Consider the following 19,029-nt stretch of genomic DNA (forward strand, 5'->3'; position numbering starts at 1 on the left):
CGAGGGGCCCATGAGACAGGGAGGCGCGCCCTACAGGGGGGCCCTATCTCATGGGGTCCTTGGGAACTTCTTGACTTGCACTCCAAGCTCTCCGGATCTTGTTCGTTCCAAAAATCACGCTGCCGAAGGTTTCATTCCGTTTGGACTCCGTTTGATATTCCTTTTCTTCGAAATACTGAAATAGGCAAAAAAACAGCAATATGGGCTGGGCCTCCGGTTAGTAGGTTAGTCCCAAAAATGATATAAATGTATAAAATAAAGCCCATAAACATCCAAAAGGGGTAATATAATAGCATGGAAGAATCAAAAATTATAGATACGTTGGAGACGTATCAAGCATCCCCAAGCTTAATTCCTGCTCGTCCTCGAGTAGGTAAATGATAAAAAGAGAATTTTTGATGTGGAATGCTACCTAGCATAATTCGTAATGTAATTTTCTTTAATGTGGCATGAATGTTCAGATCCAAATGATTCAAGATAAAAGCTTATAAAACATAAAAATAATAATGCTTCAAAGCATACTAACAAATAATCATGTCCTATCAAAATAACATAGCCAAAGAAAGTTTATCCCTACAAAGTCATATAGTTAGGCCATGTTTCATTTTCATTACACAAAATACTCCCATCATGCACAACCCCGATGACGAGCCGGGCAATTGTTTCATACTTTTTAACGCGCTTCAGCTTTTTCAACTCTTATCCAACACATGAGCGCAAACCATGGACATAGCACTATGGTGGTGAATGGTGGTGGTTGTGAGGACAAAAAGTGGGAGAAGATAGTCTCACATTAACTAGGCGTATCAACGGGCTATGGAGATGCCCATCAATAGATATCAATGTGAGTGAGTAGGGATTGCCATGCAACGGATGCACTAGAGCTATAAATATATGAAAGCTCAACAAAGAAAACTAAGTGGATGTGCATCCAACTTGCTTGCTCACGAAGACCTAGGGCACTTTGAGGAAGCCCATCATTGGAATATACAAGCCAAGTTCTATAATGAAAAATTTCCACTAGTACATGAAAGTGACAACATATGAGACTCTCTATCATGAAGATCATGGTGCTATTTTGAAGCACAAGTGTGGAAAAGAGATAGTAGCAATTGTCCCTTCTCTCTTTTTCTCTCTATATTTTTTTTCTCTTCTTCTTTTTTATTTTTCTTTTTTTTCTTTTTTTCTTTTTCTCTTTCTTTTGGTGGGCATCTTTGGCCTCTTTTATTTTTATAAAGTCCGAAGCCTCATCCCGACTTGTGGGGGAATTATAGTATTCATCATCCTTTCCTTACTAGGACAAAGCTCTAATAATGACAATCATCACAGTTTTATGGATTTACAACTCAAAAACTACAACTCAAAGCTAGAACAAGATATGACTCTATGTGAATGCCTCCGGCGGTGTACCGGGATATGCAATGAATCAAGAGCGACATGTATGAAGATTATGAAGGTGGCTTTGCCACAAATACGATGTCAACTACATGATCATGCAAAGAGCAATATGACAATGATGAAACGTGTCATAATAAAGGAACGATGGAAAGTTGCATGGTAATATATCTCGGAATGGCTATGGAAATGCCATAATAGGTAGGTATGGTGGCTGTTTTGAGAAAGGTAAATAAAGGGTTCAATACCGGCGAGAGTTGCGCGGTAATAAGAAAAGCTAGCAAAGTGGAAGGATAAGTGTGCATATGTCCATGGACTCGCATTAGTCAAAAAAGAACTCATATACTTATTGCAAAAGTCTACTTCGCCCTCGAAGCAAAGTACTACCACGCATGCCCCAAGAGGGATAGATTGGTAGGAAAAAATTCCATCGCTCGTCCCCGACTGCCACTCATAAGGAAGACACTCAAAAGAGCACATCATGCAACAAATTTGTCACACAACTTTTACCATACATGCATGCTACGGGACTTGCCAACTTCAACAAAAGTATTTCTCAATTTCATAATTATCCACTAGCATGACCCTAACATTACTACCTTTATATCTCAAAACAATTATCAAGCATCAAGTTGATCATAGCATCCAATTCTTTTTCTATGATAGTTTTTATTATACCCAACTTGGATGCTCATCATTCTAGAACCAACTTTGTAACCATAGCAAATATCATGCTGTTCTAAAAGACTCCCAAAATAATATAACTGAAGCATGATAGACTAGCAATTTCTATAAAATTAAGACACCACCGTGCTCTAAAAGATATAAGTGAAGCACTAGAGCAAAAACTATCAAGCTAAAAAAATATAAGTGAAGCACATAGAGTATTCTAGCAAATTCTAATCAAATAGGCTTCTCTCAAATGGTGTGTACAGCAAGGATGATTGTGTAAAACTAAAAAACAAAGACTAATATAATACACAATGCTCCAAGCAAAACACATATCATGTGGCGAATAAAAATATAGCTCCAAGTAAAGTTACCAATGAATGAAGACGAAAGAGGGGATGCCTTCCCGGGGCATCCCCAAGCTTAGGCTTTTGGCTATTTTTGAATATCTTGGGGTGCCTTGGGAATCCCCAAGCTTAGGCTCTTGCCACCCTTTATTCCATAGTCCATAAAAGCTTTACCCAAAACTTGAAAACTTCACAACACAAAACTCAACAGGAAATTTTATAAGCTCCGTTAGTGTAAGAAAACAAAACCACCACATAGGGTACTGCAATGAACTCATTCTTTATTTATTTTGGTGTTAAACCTACTGTATTCCAACTTCCTTATGGTTTATAAAGGTTTATAAACTAATTTACTAGCCATACATGCATTGAAATAAGCAAACAACACACGAAAAACAGAATCTGTCAAAAACAGAACAGTCTATAGCAATCTGTAACTAACGCAAACTTTTGGAACTCTAAAAATCCTACCAAAATAGGACGTACTAGACAATTTGTATATTGATCAGAAGCAAAAAGAATCAATGCAAAAGCATGTTTCTGTGATTTATTGAATTTTTTCTCGTGAGTGCAAAGTTTCTGTTTTTCAGCAGAATCAAATCAACTATCATCATAGCTTATCCTATAGGTTCTACTTGGCACAAACACTAATTAAAAGATAAAAACACATCTAAACAGAGAGTAGATGCAATATTTATTTCTAAACAGGAGCAAAAACAAAAAACATATAGAAAAATTGGGTTGCCTCCCAACTAGCGCTATCATTTAACGCCCCTAGCTAGGCATAAAAGCGAAGATAGATTTAACTAGTGCCATCTTTGACACTTGATTCCTCAATAGAGCACTTATAATCTTTAGGAGTTTCTCCCCTTTTAGCAATGATTAAACCTTTGGACAATTTGTTTATTGATCAGCAGCAAAAAGAATCAATGCAAAATCACGTTTCTGTGATTTATTGAATTGTTTCTCGTGAGTGCAAAGTTTCTGTTTTTCAGTAGAATCAAATCAACTACCATCATAGTTTATCCTATAGGTTCTACTTGGCACAAACACTAAACAAAAGATAAAAACACATATAAGCAGAAAGTAGAAGCAAAATTTAACACTAAACAGGAACAAAAACAAAGAACATAAATAAAATTGGGTTACCTCCCAACTAGCGCTATTGTTTAATGCGCCTAACTAGGCATAAAAGCGAAGATAGATCTAACGAGTGCCATAATAATAAGATAGATCTTGAAAACTCATCTCATATTCTCTATGTTCGGCAGCAAGTTTTCTTTGAGGCAAGCAAAAGTAATCAAAAGGGCTAAATTTAGTGGGACAAAGGTCCCCAAGATCAATCATAGGAGGAATAGGTTCCTCCTTCGGCCCTTCATAATGCACAACTATTTCATCACTAAAAGCATTCTTTTGGCAAAATCTTGTGAGCCTATACTCAAGAGAGTATCCTAGCTCATTGTTTCGAAGAGAAAAATCATTATTAAGTTCGTTAATGCAATCGATCAAGACTTTGGTAGGAACCTTTTTTCTAAGATTTTCATTAAAAGTGGCATAGTCAGAAGATTGAAAACGTCCAAATTCCTCTTGATCATAGAGGATCGCTTCTATGGGAGGACGACCGGCGTCCACCCTATAGTGTGCAAAGATTTCTTTGGCCTCTCTTATGATAAATCTAAACTCATGAGCCAAAAAGATAGTAACAACGCACTTAATAGAAGAATGCTCAATATTAGAAAATTCTAGGAAAATTCTTTGTATGCAGGGATGCATATGCATAAATTGTCTTTCAAGTTCAACTACAAGCATAGCGATAACATCCGCAAGACTACTAGTTCTATGAAGAATAGAACAACCCATGGAAGGTAAAGCACAGACACAAGTAAATAAATCTTGAATAACACCCTTGCCAATGATGTTACCACTACCGATTCAAAACTTTTTAGTATGCAAAATAGGGGGTTCATCGGCCAGAGCCTCGGGGTTTTCCGTGTTATCATTATTGTCCATATCGACGATAATCTCCCCAATTTCAGACATAGCGGCAAACAAAATCAAAGCGGAAGAAAGTGAGCGAAAAAGAGAGGAGGAGATTGGGAAAGAGAGGGCGAACAAAACGGCAAGGGTGAAGTGGGGGAGAGGAAAACGAGAGGCAAATGGCAAATAATGTAAATGCGAGGGAGATGGGTTTGTGATGGGTACTTGGTATTTCTTGACTTGAGCGAAGACCTCCCCGGCAACGGCGCCAGAAATCCTTCTTGCTACGTCTTGAGCTAGCGTTGGTTTTCCCCGAAGAGGAGAGGGTGATGCAGCAAGTCTAGCGTAAGTATTTCCCTCAGTTTTGAGAACCAAGGTATCAATCCAGTAGGAGGCTCCTCAAAAGTCCCACGCACCTACACAAACAAACTGAGAACTCGCAACCAACGCAATAAAGGGGTTGTCAATCCCTTCACGGCCACTTGTGAAAGTGAGATTTGATAGAGATAGTATGATAAGATAAATATATTTTTGGTATTTTATAATATAGATGCAAAAAGTAAAGATGCAAATAAAAATAGATTGAAAGCAAATATGATAAGAGATAGACCCGGGGGCCATATGTTTCACTAGAGGCTTCTCTCAACATAGCATAAGTATTACGGTGGGTGAACAAATTACTGTCAAGCAATTGATAGAAAAGCGCATAGTTATGAGATTATCTAGGCATGATCATGTATATAGGCATCACGTCCATAACAAGTAGAAAGACTCCTGCCTGCATCTACTATTATTACTCCACACATCGACCGACTCCTGCCTGCATCTAGAGTATTAAGTTCATAAGAAGAGAGTAACGCATTAAGCAAGATGACATGATATAGAGGGAAAAACTCATGCAATATGATATAAACCCCATCTTGTTATCCTCGATGGCAACAATACAATACGTGTCTTGCAACCCTTTCTGTCACTGGGTAAGAACACCGCAAGATTGAACCCAAAGCTAAGCACTTCTCCCATGGCAAGAAAGATCAATCTAGTAGGCCAAACCAAACTGATAATTCGAAGAGACTTGCAAAGGTAACTCAATCGTACATAAAAGAATTCAAAGAAGATTCAATTATCATCCATAGATAAATCTGATCATAAACCCACAATTCATCGGATCTCGACAAACACACCGAAAAAGAGATTACATCGAATAGATCTCCACAAGAGAGGGGGAGAACATTGTATTGAGATCCAAAAAGAGAGAAGAAGCCATCTAGATAATAACTATGGACCCGTAGGTCTGTGGTAAACTACTCACAACTCATAGGAGGGGCAAGGATGTTGATGTAGAAGCCCTCTATGGTCGATTTCCCCTCCGGCAGAGTGCCGGCGAAGGCTCCAAGATGGGATCTCGCGGATACAGAAGGTTACGGTGGTGGAAATTGTGTTTCGTGGTGCTCCTGGATGTTTTCGGGGTACGTAGGTATATATAGGAAGAAGAAGTACGTCGGTGGCCGCTCGAGGGGCCCACGAGACAGGGGCGCGCCCTACAGGGGGGCGCCCCCCTATCTCGTGGTGTCCTCGGGAACTTCTTGACTTGCACTCCAAGCTCTCCGGATCTTGTTCGTTCCAAAAATCACGCTCCCGAAGGTTTCATTCTGTTTGGACTCCGTTTGATATTCCTTTTCTTCGAAATACTGAAATAGGCAAAAAAACAATATGGGTTGGGCCTCCGGTTAGTAGGCTAGTCCCAAAAATGATATAAATGTATAAAATAAAGCCCATAAACATCGAAAAGGGGTAATATAATAGCATGGAACAATCAAAAATTATAGATACGTTGGAGACGTATCAGTAGGAAAGAAAGCTCCTTAGAAAGTTGTATGGCACTTTCCGATCACTCCCCGTGTGCAGCGGTATTTCGTAGATCCTAAGGAAGCAAAGCTCATGCGCTGGCACGCGGAGAGGAAGAAGCACGACGATGGAGATGATCCGAGGCTGAGACACCTCATAGATGGTAGCCAGTGGAGAGCATTCAACGCCGTATATGGATTTGCTGAATAAGATCCAAGGAACATCGTGCTTGGTGCGAGTACTGATGGCATGAATCCGTTTGGAAACCAGAACACCAACCACAACACACGGCCCATGTTTGTATGGATGTACAACCTCCCCCCCATGAAAGTGCATGAAGACAAAGTACATACACATGTGCATGCTGATTCAAGGGCCGAAACAACCGGGAAATAGTATTAACCTGTATATGGGGCTTCTGCAAGAGGAGCTAGACACGTTATGGAAATCACCGGCATGGACATGGGACGCCAGCAAAGGAGAGTATTTCCATATGAGAGCCACGCTGATGACGACGGTGCACGACTATCTCGGTTACGGGTACACCTCAGGCCAGGTGTGCCACGGATATTGTGGATGCATTAGGTGCATGGATGATACAACGTATCAACAGCTTACGTCAACGAAAGATGGCGGGTCCGGGAAAATCGTGTACATGGGGCATCGTAGATGGCTCGAGAAGGATGACCCATGGAGAAAGCGTGGAGATCTATTCAATGGGTTGGCTGAGCTTTGAGGACCTCCACGTAAGAGGAGCGGCGCCGAAATCGACGAGTTGTTGAGAAACTGGGAACAATGCCCCTGCACCGGGAAAGATCAACAAGGCGCCGGAGCCGCTGCTAAAGGTATGGAAAACAAGGTCTGTTTTTTGGGACTTGGAGAACTGGCCCAATCACGACACACCTCATTGCCTTGATCAAATGCATATCACGAAGAATGTCCTCGAGAGCTTGCTTGGCACACTGATGAACATGCCAGAGAAGACCGAGGATGGGCCGAAGGCAAGTAAAGACTTGGAAGATTTAAAGATCGGGAAAGATCTGCACCGTAAAAAGTTGATGGAGGAGACGGAGACGGAGACGGAGGAGGGGGAAAGGGGAAGAAAAGTGAACAAGAAGGAGGAGAATTATTGCCCCCCTTCTTGCTTCATCTTCAGTGCGAAGGAGATCGATCAATTCATCAAGTGCCTTATGGGAATCAAAGTCAGTTCCAGTTACTGCGGGAAGATAAGCAGATTTCTAGACCCCAAGTAGAAAAGGTTCAGCAGGATGAAGTCTCATGACTGTCACGTGATGATGATGCAGATACTCCCGGTTGCCATTAGAGGGATAATGGACAAGCACGTCTGTGACACACTTACTGGTCTCTGCAACTTCTTCGACGTTATCTCTCAAAAGTCCATAAGTGTGAAGCAGCTCCGAAGGCTACAAGAAGAGATCGTTGTCATACTATGTGAGCTTGAGATGTACTTCCCGCCCATGTTCTTTGACGTCATGGTGCATCTGTGTGTCCACATCATGGACGACATCATCGACCTCGGGCCGACATTCCTTCACAGCATGATGCCGTTCGAGAGGATGAATGGGTTCATCAAAGGATTCATTCGTAACAAGTCCCGTCCCGAAGGGAGCATCATCCAGGGGTATCTGATGCATGAGTGCGTCTCCTTTTGCGAGAATTATATAAGCGGTTGAGACCCTGTTGTTGGTTTTCCCATCAAGAAGCACGATGGGAAGCTCGAAGGAGATGGTCACAACAACGGCCGAAGGGAATTGCACGTGGACTACTCGAATTGACGAAACGACTTTGACAGGGCTAACTTAGTAGTGCTAGAACGCCTAGATGTGGTAGATGATTATGTGGCACGGCACAAAGAAAGCATCGCAAAGAAGTACCGTGATAAGGGGGTGCTAAGAACGGACGACGAAGTTACTGTAGAGCACAACGCCACTTTCTTGCGTTGGTTCAAAGAGCAAGTTCTTGAAAATCCCCCGGAAGAGGGCAGTTCGGACATATTGCTCATACACGCCTTAGCACATGGCCCCGCGCCCAAGCTCGCGACCTATCAGTCCTAGGATATCAATGGGTCCATGTTCTACATAGAGGCCAAAGACATGGACAATGATTACCAGAACTCCGGGTGACAATTCAATGCGTGACCGATGCCAACGGCACAACTGAAAGATTCTACGAAAGGGTCGAAGAGATCTGGGAGCTTGACTATGCTGGAATGCACGATACGATGATGTTCCGTGTCAGATGGGCCAAGGACGTCGTAAGAGAAAACAAGTATTTCACCACCATGTCTATACCCGACGCGAAGAGCACTCCTGTGAATGTTAACGTCATCGCCAAAAATGAGCCATGGATACACGCTAAGCACGTGACACAATGCTTCTTCATAACCAACCCGGCCAATCCCAGCCGTGTTGTCGTGAGGAGATCCAAAAGGAGCATCGTTGGAATGGATGGAGTTGCCAGCGAGGAAGACTACGACCAATACAGCAACCCGATGAGGGAAGATGACGATGACGATGAAGCATACGTGAAAATAAGAATCACGACTACATTACCTAAGAAAGATCGTACTCCATGGCTCCGGAAAAGTCACAAGGAGGGGCTCAATTACTTGGCAACAAACAAGAAAGGGAAGAAGCTCAATGTGAAACATCATCGACGCAGCTTATCAGAAACCTACGTTGATATATATATATATATATGTATGTATGTATGTATCTATTTTGTGTACACACTTAAGTAACCATTATCGGTCAAATGATGTAATCGCATCCCCCTTCAATTACATGCATGCATCCGGTGATATTCGCGCAGTGTGGAAGGGCCGGAGACGCCGCAGGGATAAAGCAATACAAAAGAAAAGAAAAGGGATAAAGCAATACAAAACAAAATAAAAGTAAAAAAAATAAAAGGGATAAAGCAATACAAAAGAAAAAGAGAAGTAAACAGAAAATAATAAAAAGAAAAGAAACATAGCAGTAGTGTTGGGTTAAGAAAAAACGCTGCTGCTACTTGTATTTTAAAAATCAAATAAAATAAAATGGGAAAACTTAGCAGTAGCACAGCGCTACTGCTACTTGTATTTTAGAAATAAGAAAAGTAAAAGTAGAAAACTTAGCAGTAGCGCTGGTCTAGGAACCAGCGCTATAACTAACTTAGCTATAGCACTGGTTCCTAGACCAGCGCTACTGCTATTTTGAGTTAACCACCGCCGAGCGGGCTCAAAATTTTGCAAAGTCCCCATTCCCCCCGCTCTCCCACCTCTCTCCCTCCTCTGCTATTGTCGCCCGCGCCGCCATTGTCGCCCTGCCCGCCGGCCGTCGCTCCTCGACCTGGACCTCGACGCCGACCTGTCGTCCCTTCCCACCCTTGGCCTTGACGTTGGCCTCCTCCTCGTCCTCGTTCGCGCTGCTCCGACCTTCTCCTCGTCCGTGCCGCCGCCGCCACCGCTCCGACCTCCTCCTCGTTCGCTCCGGCCTCCTCCTCCTCCTCGTCACCTTCGGCCTCCTCCTCCTCCTCCTCCCCAGGTACTGCCCCCACCTCTCCCTCCCCCTCCGACCTCCTCCTCTCCCTCGTCCCCGATCTAGGTCAGCAAAGTTAGCAAATTTTAGGTAAATTTTAGGGCAAACTTAGCACAGTTAGCAAAGTTAGCAATTTTTTAGGAAATTAGGGTAGTAGCAAAAGCAGTACCAATTTTAAAAAAATAGTAGCAAAAAAATAGGCATAAAAACAGTAGCAAAAAAAATTTAAAATAAGTAGCAATGTTTAAAAAAATAGTAGCAATTTAAAGAATAGTAGGAAAAAATTAGGTATAAAAACAGTAGCAACTAAAAAAACAGTAGCAAATTAAAAAATAGTAACAAAAAATTTAAAAAACAGTAGCAAAGTTTTAAAAAAACAATAGCAAAAAATTAGGTATAAAAACAATAGCAAATTAAAAAAACAGTAGCAAAAGAATTAAAAAACAGTAGCAATTTTTTTAGAAACAGTAGCAAAAAACTTAGGTATATAAACAGTAGCAAATAAAAAAACAGTAGAAAATTTAGCAAAGTTAGCAAAATTTTGAGCAAGTTAGCTATGTATGAACCCTAGGAGCAAGTGTGAGCAAGTTTGTAGCTATTTTTGTCATTTTTGTGTATTTAAGTAGAAGCATGCTTTTACTTAAATGATATATGTCATTGATGTTATATGTTGGTTTTGCAATGTTGGTTGAATGTCGAAAAATATCCGAGTGGCCTATGTTTTGCCGGAATGTTGTTTCATTTCCGTTCCGGTAAATTTCAGGCGCTCCATTTGTCCACTTTTTAGCAAAGGTCATGCCGAAAATTTCATGCTAGAAACTAGGACATATGGAGTACCCGGGATTTGCCGGAAGGGGAATGAATCAACATTCCAACCAATTATAGGCCCCTTTTTCTCTTCATTATATCTTTTATTTACAATTGTTGAATAGAAAACATGTCTACCGACGCCGAAGTCGTGGGTGGTTCTGCTCTCCTCGCAGGCCCCATCGAGGCAGTGATACGTCTCCAACGTATCTATAGTTTTTTATTGTTCCATACTATTATATTACCTGTTTTGGATGTTTATGGGCTTTACTTTACACTTTTATATCATTTTTGGGACTAACCTACTAACCGGAGGCCCAGCCCGTATTGCTATTTTTTTTGCCTATTTTAGTATTTCGAAGAAAAGGAATATCAAACGGAGTCCAAACGGAATGAAACCTTCGGGAGCGTGATTTTTGGAACAAATGTGATCCAGAGGACTTGGAGTGCAGGTCAAGAATCACCCGAGGCGGCCACGAGGGTGGAGGGTGCCCCCCCTACAGGGCGCGCCCCCTATCTCATGGGCCCCTCGGGCGTCCACCGACGTACTTCTTCCTCCTATATATACCCATATACCCTGAAACCATCAAGGGAGCCACCGAAAAACTATTTCCGCCACCATAACCTTCTGTATCCGCGAGATCCCATCTTGGAGCCATCGTCGGCGCTCTACCGGAGGGGGAATCCACCACGGAGGGCCTGTACATCAACTCCAAGGCCCGATGAGTTGTGAGTAGTTTACCACAGACCTTTGGGTCCATAGTTATTAGCTAGATGGCTTCTTCTCTCTTTTTGGATCTCAATACCATGTTCTCCCCCTCTCTTGTGGAGATCTATTCGATGTAACTCTTTTTGTGGTGTGTTTGTCGAGATTCGATGAATTGTGGGTTTACGATCAAGTTTATCTATGAGAAATATTTGAATCTCTTCTGAATTCTTTTATGTGTGATTGAATTATCTTTGCAAGTCTCTTCGAATTATCTGTTTGGTTTGGCCTACTAGATTGATCTTTCTTGCAATGGGAGAAGGGCTTAGCTTTGGGTTCAATCTTGCGGTGTCCTTTCCCAGTGACAGCAGGGGCAGCAAGGCACATATTGTATTGTTGCCATCGAGGATAAAAAGATGGGGTTTATATCATATTGCATGAGTTTATCCCTCTACATCATGTCATCTTTCTTAAAGTGTTACTCTGTTCTTATGAACTTAATACTCTAGATGCATGCTGGATAGCGGTCGATGTGTGGAGTAATAGTAGTAGATGCAGGCAGGAGTCGGTCTACTTGTCACGGACGTGATGCCCATATACATGATCATGCCTAGATAATCTCATAATTATTCGCTTTTCTATCAATTGCTCGACAGTAATTTGTTCACCCACCGTAATACTTATGCTATCTTGAGAGAAGCCTCTAGTGAAACCTATGGCCCCCGGGTCTATCTTTTATCATATAAGCTTTCAATCTACTTTTATTTGCATCTTTACTTTTCAATCTGTATCATAAAATACCAAAAATATATTTATCTGATCATATTATCTCTATCAGATCTCACTTTCGCAAGTGGTCGTGACGGGATTGACAACCCCTTTATCGCGTTGGTTGCGAGTTCTTTGTTTGTGTATGTAGGTGTGTGGGACTTGTGAGGAGCCTCCTACTGGATTGATACCTTGGTTCTCAAGAACTGAGGGAAATACTTACGCTACTGTGCTGCATCACCCTTTCCTCTTCAAGGAAAACCAACACAAGCTCAAGACGTAGCAAGAAGGATTTCTGGCTTCCCTAAAAAAAAGAAGGATTTCTGGCGCCGTTGCCGGGGAGGTCTTCGCTCAAGTCAAGACATACCAAGTACCCATCACAAACTCATCTCCCTCGCATTTACATTATTTGCCATTTGCCTCTCATTTTCCTCTCCTCCACTTCACCCTTGCCGTTTTATTTGCCCTCTCTTTCCCAATCTCCTCTCTTTTCCGCTTGCCTTCTTCTTCCTCTCTCTTTCGTATTTCTGTGTCTGCTTGCCCTCATGGCTTTGCCTTTGAATACCGACCTTCATCTTAGGAGGTTGGAAGAGATTGAATCTAACGTTAGAAGTTTTATGACTTTACAATCTGAGCATAATAATTTTTTCAGAAAAGAGCTTAAAGAACAAAAAAGTTTTATGGAGTTTATGAATAAAGAGCTGGATGATATGTCTAAGGAATTTTATGGTTTGAGCTCCCAAATTATTCGGCTTGAAAATTCTATAGCTCAAATTTCTAATAAGCAAGCTACCTTAGTCAATAAGATGGCGGCCAAACAAGAAAAATTAGGTGAAAATAATGATGAATATCTTAAAGTTATTGACATGTCCCCTATTAGATCTTTGTTTTGCAATATGAATCTTGATAATGATGGGACTGGAGATGAGTCTACTTTAGTTAAAAGGCGTCCCAATAATTTGGAGTTTTTAGATCTTGATGCTAAAATTGGTAAAAGTGGGATTGGAGAGGTCAAGACTTTAAATAGTATTGAACCCACTATCTTGGATTTCAAGGAATTTAATTATGATAATTGTTCTTTAGTAGATTGTATTTCCTTATTGCAATCCGTATTGAATTCTCCTCATGCTTATAGTCAAAATAAAGCCTTTACCAAACATATTGTTGATGCCTTGATGCAATCTTTTGATGAAAAACTTAATTTGGAAGTTTCTATACCTAAAAAACTTAATGATGAGTGAGAACCTACTATAAAGATTAAAATTAAAGATTATGAGTGTTTTGCTTTATGTGATTTGGGTGCTAGTGTTTCCACGATTCCAAAAACTTTATGTGATATTCTAGGTTTCCATGATCTTGATGCTTGCTCTTTAAATTTGCACCTTGCGGATGCCACCCTTAAAAAACCAATGGTAAGAATCAATGATGTCCTCATTGTTGCAAATAGAAATTTGGTGCCCGTTGATTTTATTGTTCTTGATATAGATTGCAATCTTTCTTGCCCTATTATTCTTGGTAGACCTTTCCTTAGAACTATTGGCGCGATTATTGATATGAAGGAAGGGAATATTAGATTCCAATTTCCATTAAGGAAAGGCATGGAGCACTTTCCAAGAAAAAAGATTAAATTACCTTATGAATCTATCATGCGAGCTACTTATGAATCAAGTGCCAAAGATGGCACTACTTAGATCTATCTTCTCTTTTATGCCTAGCTAGGGCGTTAAACGATAGCGCTAGTTGGGAGGCAACCCAATTTTCTTTGTATTCTTTGTTTCTGTTCCTGTTTAGTAATAAAATTTGCATCTACTTTCTGTTTAGATGTGTTTTCATGTTTTATTTAGTGTTTGTGCCAAGTAGAACCTATAGGATAACCTATGGTATGAGTTAATTTGATTCTGCTGAAAAACAGAAACTTTGCGCTCACGAGAAAAAAATTCAATAAACCACAGAAACGAGATTTTGCGTTGATTCTTTTTGATATAGATCAATAGACAAATTGTCTAGGACTTCCTATTTTGGTAGGATTTTTGGATTTCCAGAAGTAACCGAAAGTTACAGATTGCTACAGACTGTTCTGTTTTCGACAGATTCTGCCTTTCGTGTGTTGTTTGCTTATTTTGATGCATCTATGGCTAGTATGTAAGGGTATGAACCATAGAGAACTTAGAATACAGTAGGTTTAACACCAATATAAACAAAGAATGAGTTCATTACAGTACCTTGTGTGGTGGTTTTTCTTTCTTGCACTAACGGAGCTTATGAGATTTCCTGTTGAGTTTTGTGTTGTGAAGTTTTCAAGTTTTGGGTAAAGATTTGATGGACTATGGAATAAGGAGTGGCAAGAGCCTAAGATTGGGTATGCCCATGGCACCCCAAGATATTCAAGAATAGCCAAAAGCCTAAGCTTGGGGATGCCCCGGGAAGGCATCCCCTCTTTCGTCTTCGTTCATTGGTAACTTTACTTGGAGCTATATTTTTATTCGCCACATGATATGGGTTTTGCTTGGAGCGTCGTGTATGATATTAGTCTTTGCTTTTTAGTTTACCACAATCATCCTTGCTGTACACACCTTTTGGGAGAAGCCCACTTGATTGGAATTTATTAGAATACTCTATGTGCTTCACTTATATCTTTTGAGCTAGATAATTTTTTGCTCTAGTGCTTCACTTATATTATTTAGAGCACGGCGGTGGATTAATTTTGGAGAAATTATTGATCTCTCATGCTTCACTTATATTATTTTGAGAGTATCTTAGAACAGCATGGTATTTGCTATGGTTATAAAATTGGTCCTAGAATGGTAGGCATCCAAGTTGGGTATAATAAAAACTATAATAGGAAGTGAATTGGATGCTATGATCAATTTGATACTTGATAATTGTTTTGAGATATGGAGGTAGTGATATTAGAGTCATGCTAGTTGGGTGATTATGAATTTAAAGAATGCTTGTGTTGAAGTTAGCAAGTCCCGTAGCATGCACGTATGGTTAAAGTTGTGTAACAAATTTGAAACATGAGGTGTTCTTAGATTGTGAATCCTTATGAGTGGCGGTCGGGGACGAGTGATGGTCTTTTCCTACTAATCTATCCCTCTAGGAGCAAGCGCGTAGTGCTTGGTTTTTGATGACTTGTAGATTTTTGCAATAAGTATATGAGTTCTTTTGACTAATGTTGAGTCCATGGATTATACACACTCTCATCTTCCATCATTTCTAGCCTCTTCGGTACCGTGCATTGCCCTTTCTCACCTTGAGAGTTGGTGCAAACTTCGCCGGTGCATCCAAACCCCGTGATACGATACACTCTATCACACATAAACCCTTATATCTTCCTCAAAACAGCCACCATACCTACCTATTTATGGCATTTCCATAGCCATTCTGAGATATATTGCCATGCAACTTTCCACCGTTTCGTTTTTTTCATCATGACATGCATTACTATTGTCATACTGCCTTGCGTGATCATGTAGTTGACATCGTATTTGTGGCAAAGCCACCATGCATAAATTTTCATACATGTCACTCTTGATTCATTTCCCATCCCGGTACACCGCCGGAGGCATTCATATAGAGTCATATCTTGTTCTAGTTTTGAGTTGTAATTCATGAGTTGTAAATATATAAAAGTGTGATGATCATCATTATTAGAGCATTGTCCCTAAAAAAAGAAAGGCCAAAGAAAAAGAAGAAAGGCCAAAGAAAAAAAAAGGAAATGCCAAAAAGAAAAAAGAAAAAAAAGGAAAGGCCAAAGAAAAAAAAGGAAAAAGAAAAAAAGAAATGAAAAAGGGGGCAATGTTACTATCTCTTTTCCACACTTGTGCTTTAAAGTAGCACCATGTTCTTCATATAGCGAGTCTCATATGTTGTCACTTTCATATACTAGTGGGAATTTTTCATTATAGAACTTGGCTTGTATATTCCTACAATGGGCTTCCTCAAATGCCCTAGGTCTTCGTGAGCAAGCAAGTTGGATGCCCTAGGTCTTTTGTTGAGCTTTCATACATTTATAGCTCTAGTGCATCTGTTGCATGGCAATCCCTACTCCTCATGTTGACATCAATCGATGGGCATCTCCATAGCTCATAGATTATCCTCGTTAATGTGAGACTTTCTCCTTTTTGTCTTCTCCACACAATCCCCATCATTATTGTATTCCACACATAGCGCTATATCCATGGCTCACGCTCATGTATTGCGTGAAAGTTGAAAAAGTTTGAGATTATTTAAGTACGAAACAATTGCTTGGCTTTTCATCGAGGGTGTATAAGATGGGAGCATTTTTGTGTGACGAAAATGAAGCATAGCCTAACTATATGATTTTGTAGGGATGAACTTTCTTTAGCCATGTTATTTTGAGAAGACATGATTGCTTTTATTAGTATGCTTGAAGTATTATTGTTTCTTATGTCAATATGAACTTTTATTTTGAATCATTTGGATCTGAACATTCATGCCACAATAAATAGAAATACATTGAGAATTATGCTAGGTAGCATTCCACATCAAAAAAATCTGTTTTTATCATTTACCTACTCGAGGACGAGCAGGAATTAAGCTTGGGGATGCTTGATACGTCTCCAACGTATCTATAATTTTTGATTGTTCCATGCTATTATATTACCTGTTTTGGATGTTTATGGGCTTTACTTTACACTTATATATCATTTTTGGGACTAACTTACTAACCGGAGGCCCAGCCCGTATTGCTGTTTTTTTTGCCTATTTCAGTATTTCAAAGAAAAGGAATATCAAACGGAGTCCAAACAGAATGAAACCTTCAGGAGCGTGATTTTTGGAATAAACCTGATCCAGAGGACTTGGAGTGCAAGTCAAGAAGCTCCCGAGGTGGCCACGAGGGTGGAGGGCTCCCCCCCTACAGGGCGCGCCCCCAATCTCGTGGGCCCCTCGGGCATCCACCGACGTACTTCTTCCTCCTATATATACCCATATACCCCGAAACCATCAGGGGAGCCACCGAAAAACTATTTCCGCCACCGTAACCTTCTGTATCCGCGAGATCCCATCTTGGAGCCGTCGCCAGCGCTCTGCCAGAGGGGGAATCCACCACGAAGGGCCTCTACATCAACTCCAAGGCCTCTCCGATGAGTTGTGAGTAGTTTACCATAGACCTTCGGGTCCATAGTTATTAGCTAGATGGCTTCTTCTCTCTTTTTGGATCGCAATACCATGTTCTCCCACTCTCTTGTGGAGATCTATTCGATGTAACTCTTTTTGCGGTGTGTTTGTCGAGATTCGATGAATTGTGGGTTTATGATCAAGTTTATCTATGAGAAATATTTGAATCTCTTCTGAATTCTTTTATGTATGATTGAGTTATATTTGCAAGTCTCTTCGAATTATCAGTTTGGTTTGGCCTACTAGATTGATCTTTCTTGCAATGGGAGAAGTGCTTAGTTTTGGGTTCAATCTTGCGGTGTCCTTTCCCAGTGACAACAGGGGCGGCAAGGCACGTATTGTATTGTTGCCATCGATGTTAAAAAGATGGGGTTTATATCATATTGCATGAGTTTATCCCTCTACATCATGTCATCTTTCTTAAGGCGTTACTCTGTTCTTATGAACTTAATACTCTAGATGCATGCAGGATAGCGGTTGTGTGGAGTAATAGTAGTAGATGCAGGCAGGAGTCGGTCTACTTGTCACGGACGTGATGCCCATATACATGATCATGCCTAGATAATCTCATAATTATTCGCTTTTCTATCAATTGCTCGACAGTAATTTGTTCACCCACCGTAATACTTATGCTATCTTGAGAGAAGCCTCTAGTGAAACCTATGGCCCCGGGGTCTATCTTTTATCATATAAGCTTTCAATCTACTTTTATTTGCATATTTACTTTTCCAATCTATATCATAAAATACCAAAAATATATTTATCTTGTCATATTATCTCTATCAGATCTCACTTTCGCAAGTCGCCGTGAAGGGATTGACAACCCCTTTATCTCGTTGGTTGCAAGTTCTTTGTTTTTTTTTTGCAGGTGCGTGGGACTTGTGAGGAGCCTCCTACTGGATTGATACCTTGGTTCTCAAAAATGGAGGGAAATACTTACGGTACTGTGCTGCATCACCCTTTCCTCTTCAAGGAAAACCAACGCAAGCACAAGACATAGCAGGCAGCAAATCACTATTTCAATTACCTAGACTAGCACTAGATGGAGTTGCATGGTGGCGGCAGTGGCCCCAACCCCAACACCGACGCTGACACCGGCACCAGCACCGGCATCGACACCGACACCACCCCCGAGACCGGCAACGATGTCGTTGTAGCCGGTAAAGCACAAAAGAAGAGGACACGAAGACCAAACGAGCTTGGCATCAGACAAATTGTGGTCACGGATATGCACCCCAAGAAGTTAGAGCCAACGGCGCCGGACAAAGTGCGCAAGTGCTGGGGCAATCAACTTGGATGCATACCCAGGAAACCACCAACATCAACGACGAGAGGTTGAAGCAGATACAACATATGGAGCACATGCTCCTAAAGAAGTTGCACAATAGGTTCCTGTTCCCCGGCCGGGATGAAGGCAAATATAAAGAGCCGTGGGACGACGTCGCCATGACAAAGATAAACGACAAGGCGATGGTGACGTTCACCAATGACTTGTCCTCCTGGAAAGTTCGGGTGAAAAAAGCGGTTGCGAAGAATGAACCGTGGTCCAAGATTCATGCTCATAATATGACAATAGCGACAGAGGACTTTGCAAAATTCAAGGAGAATTGCGGTAAAGAAGAAGTCAAGGCAAAGTCAGAGAAAATGAAGGCGCTCCAGGCCAGGAACATGCCTCCCCACCGCCTCGGTGATACATCTCCAATGTATCTATAATTTTTGATGTATTCATGTCATGCCATGTTTATAATATTTCTACATGATTTTGGTATGATTTGGTTAGAACTAACCCGGGCTGACGCTGCTTTCAGCAGAACTACCGTGGTCTTGTTTT

Source organism: Triticum dicoccoides, chromosome 7B (genome assembly GCF_002162155.2).
Source record: "Triticum dicoccoides isolate Atlit2015 ecotype Zavitan chromosome 7B, WEW_v2.0, whole genome shotgun sequence".
Taxonomy (NCBI): domain Eukaryota; kingdom Viridiplantae; phylum Streptophyta; class Magnoliopsida; order Poales; family Poaceae; genus Triticum; species Triticum dicoccoides.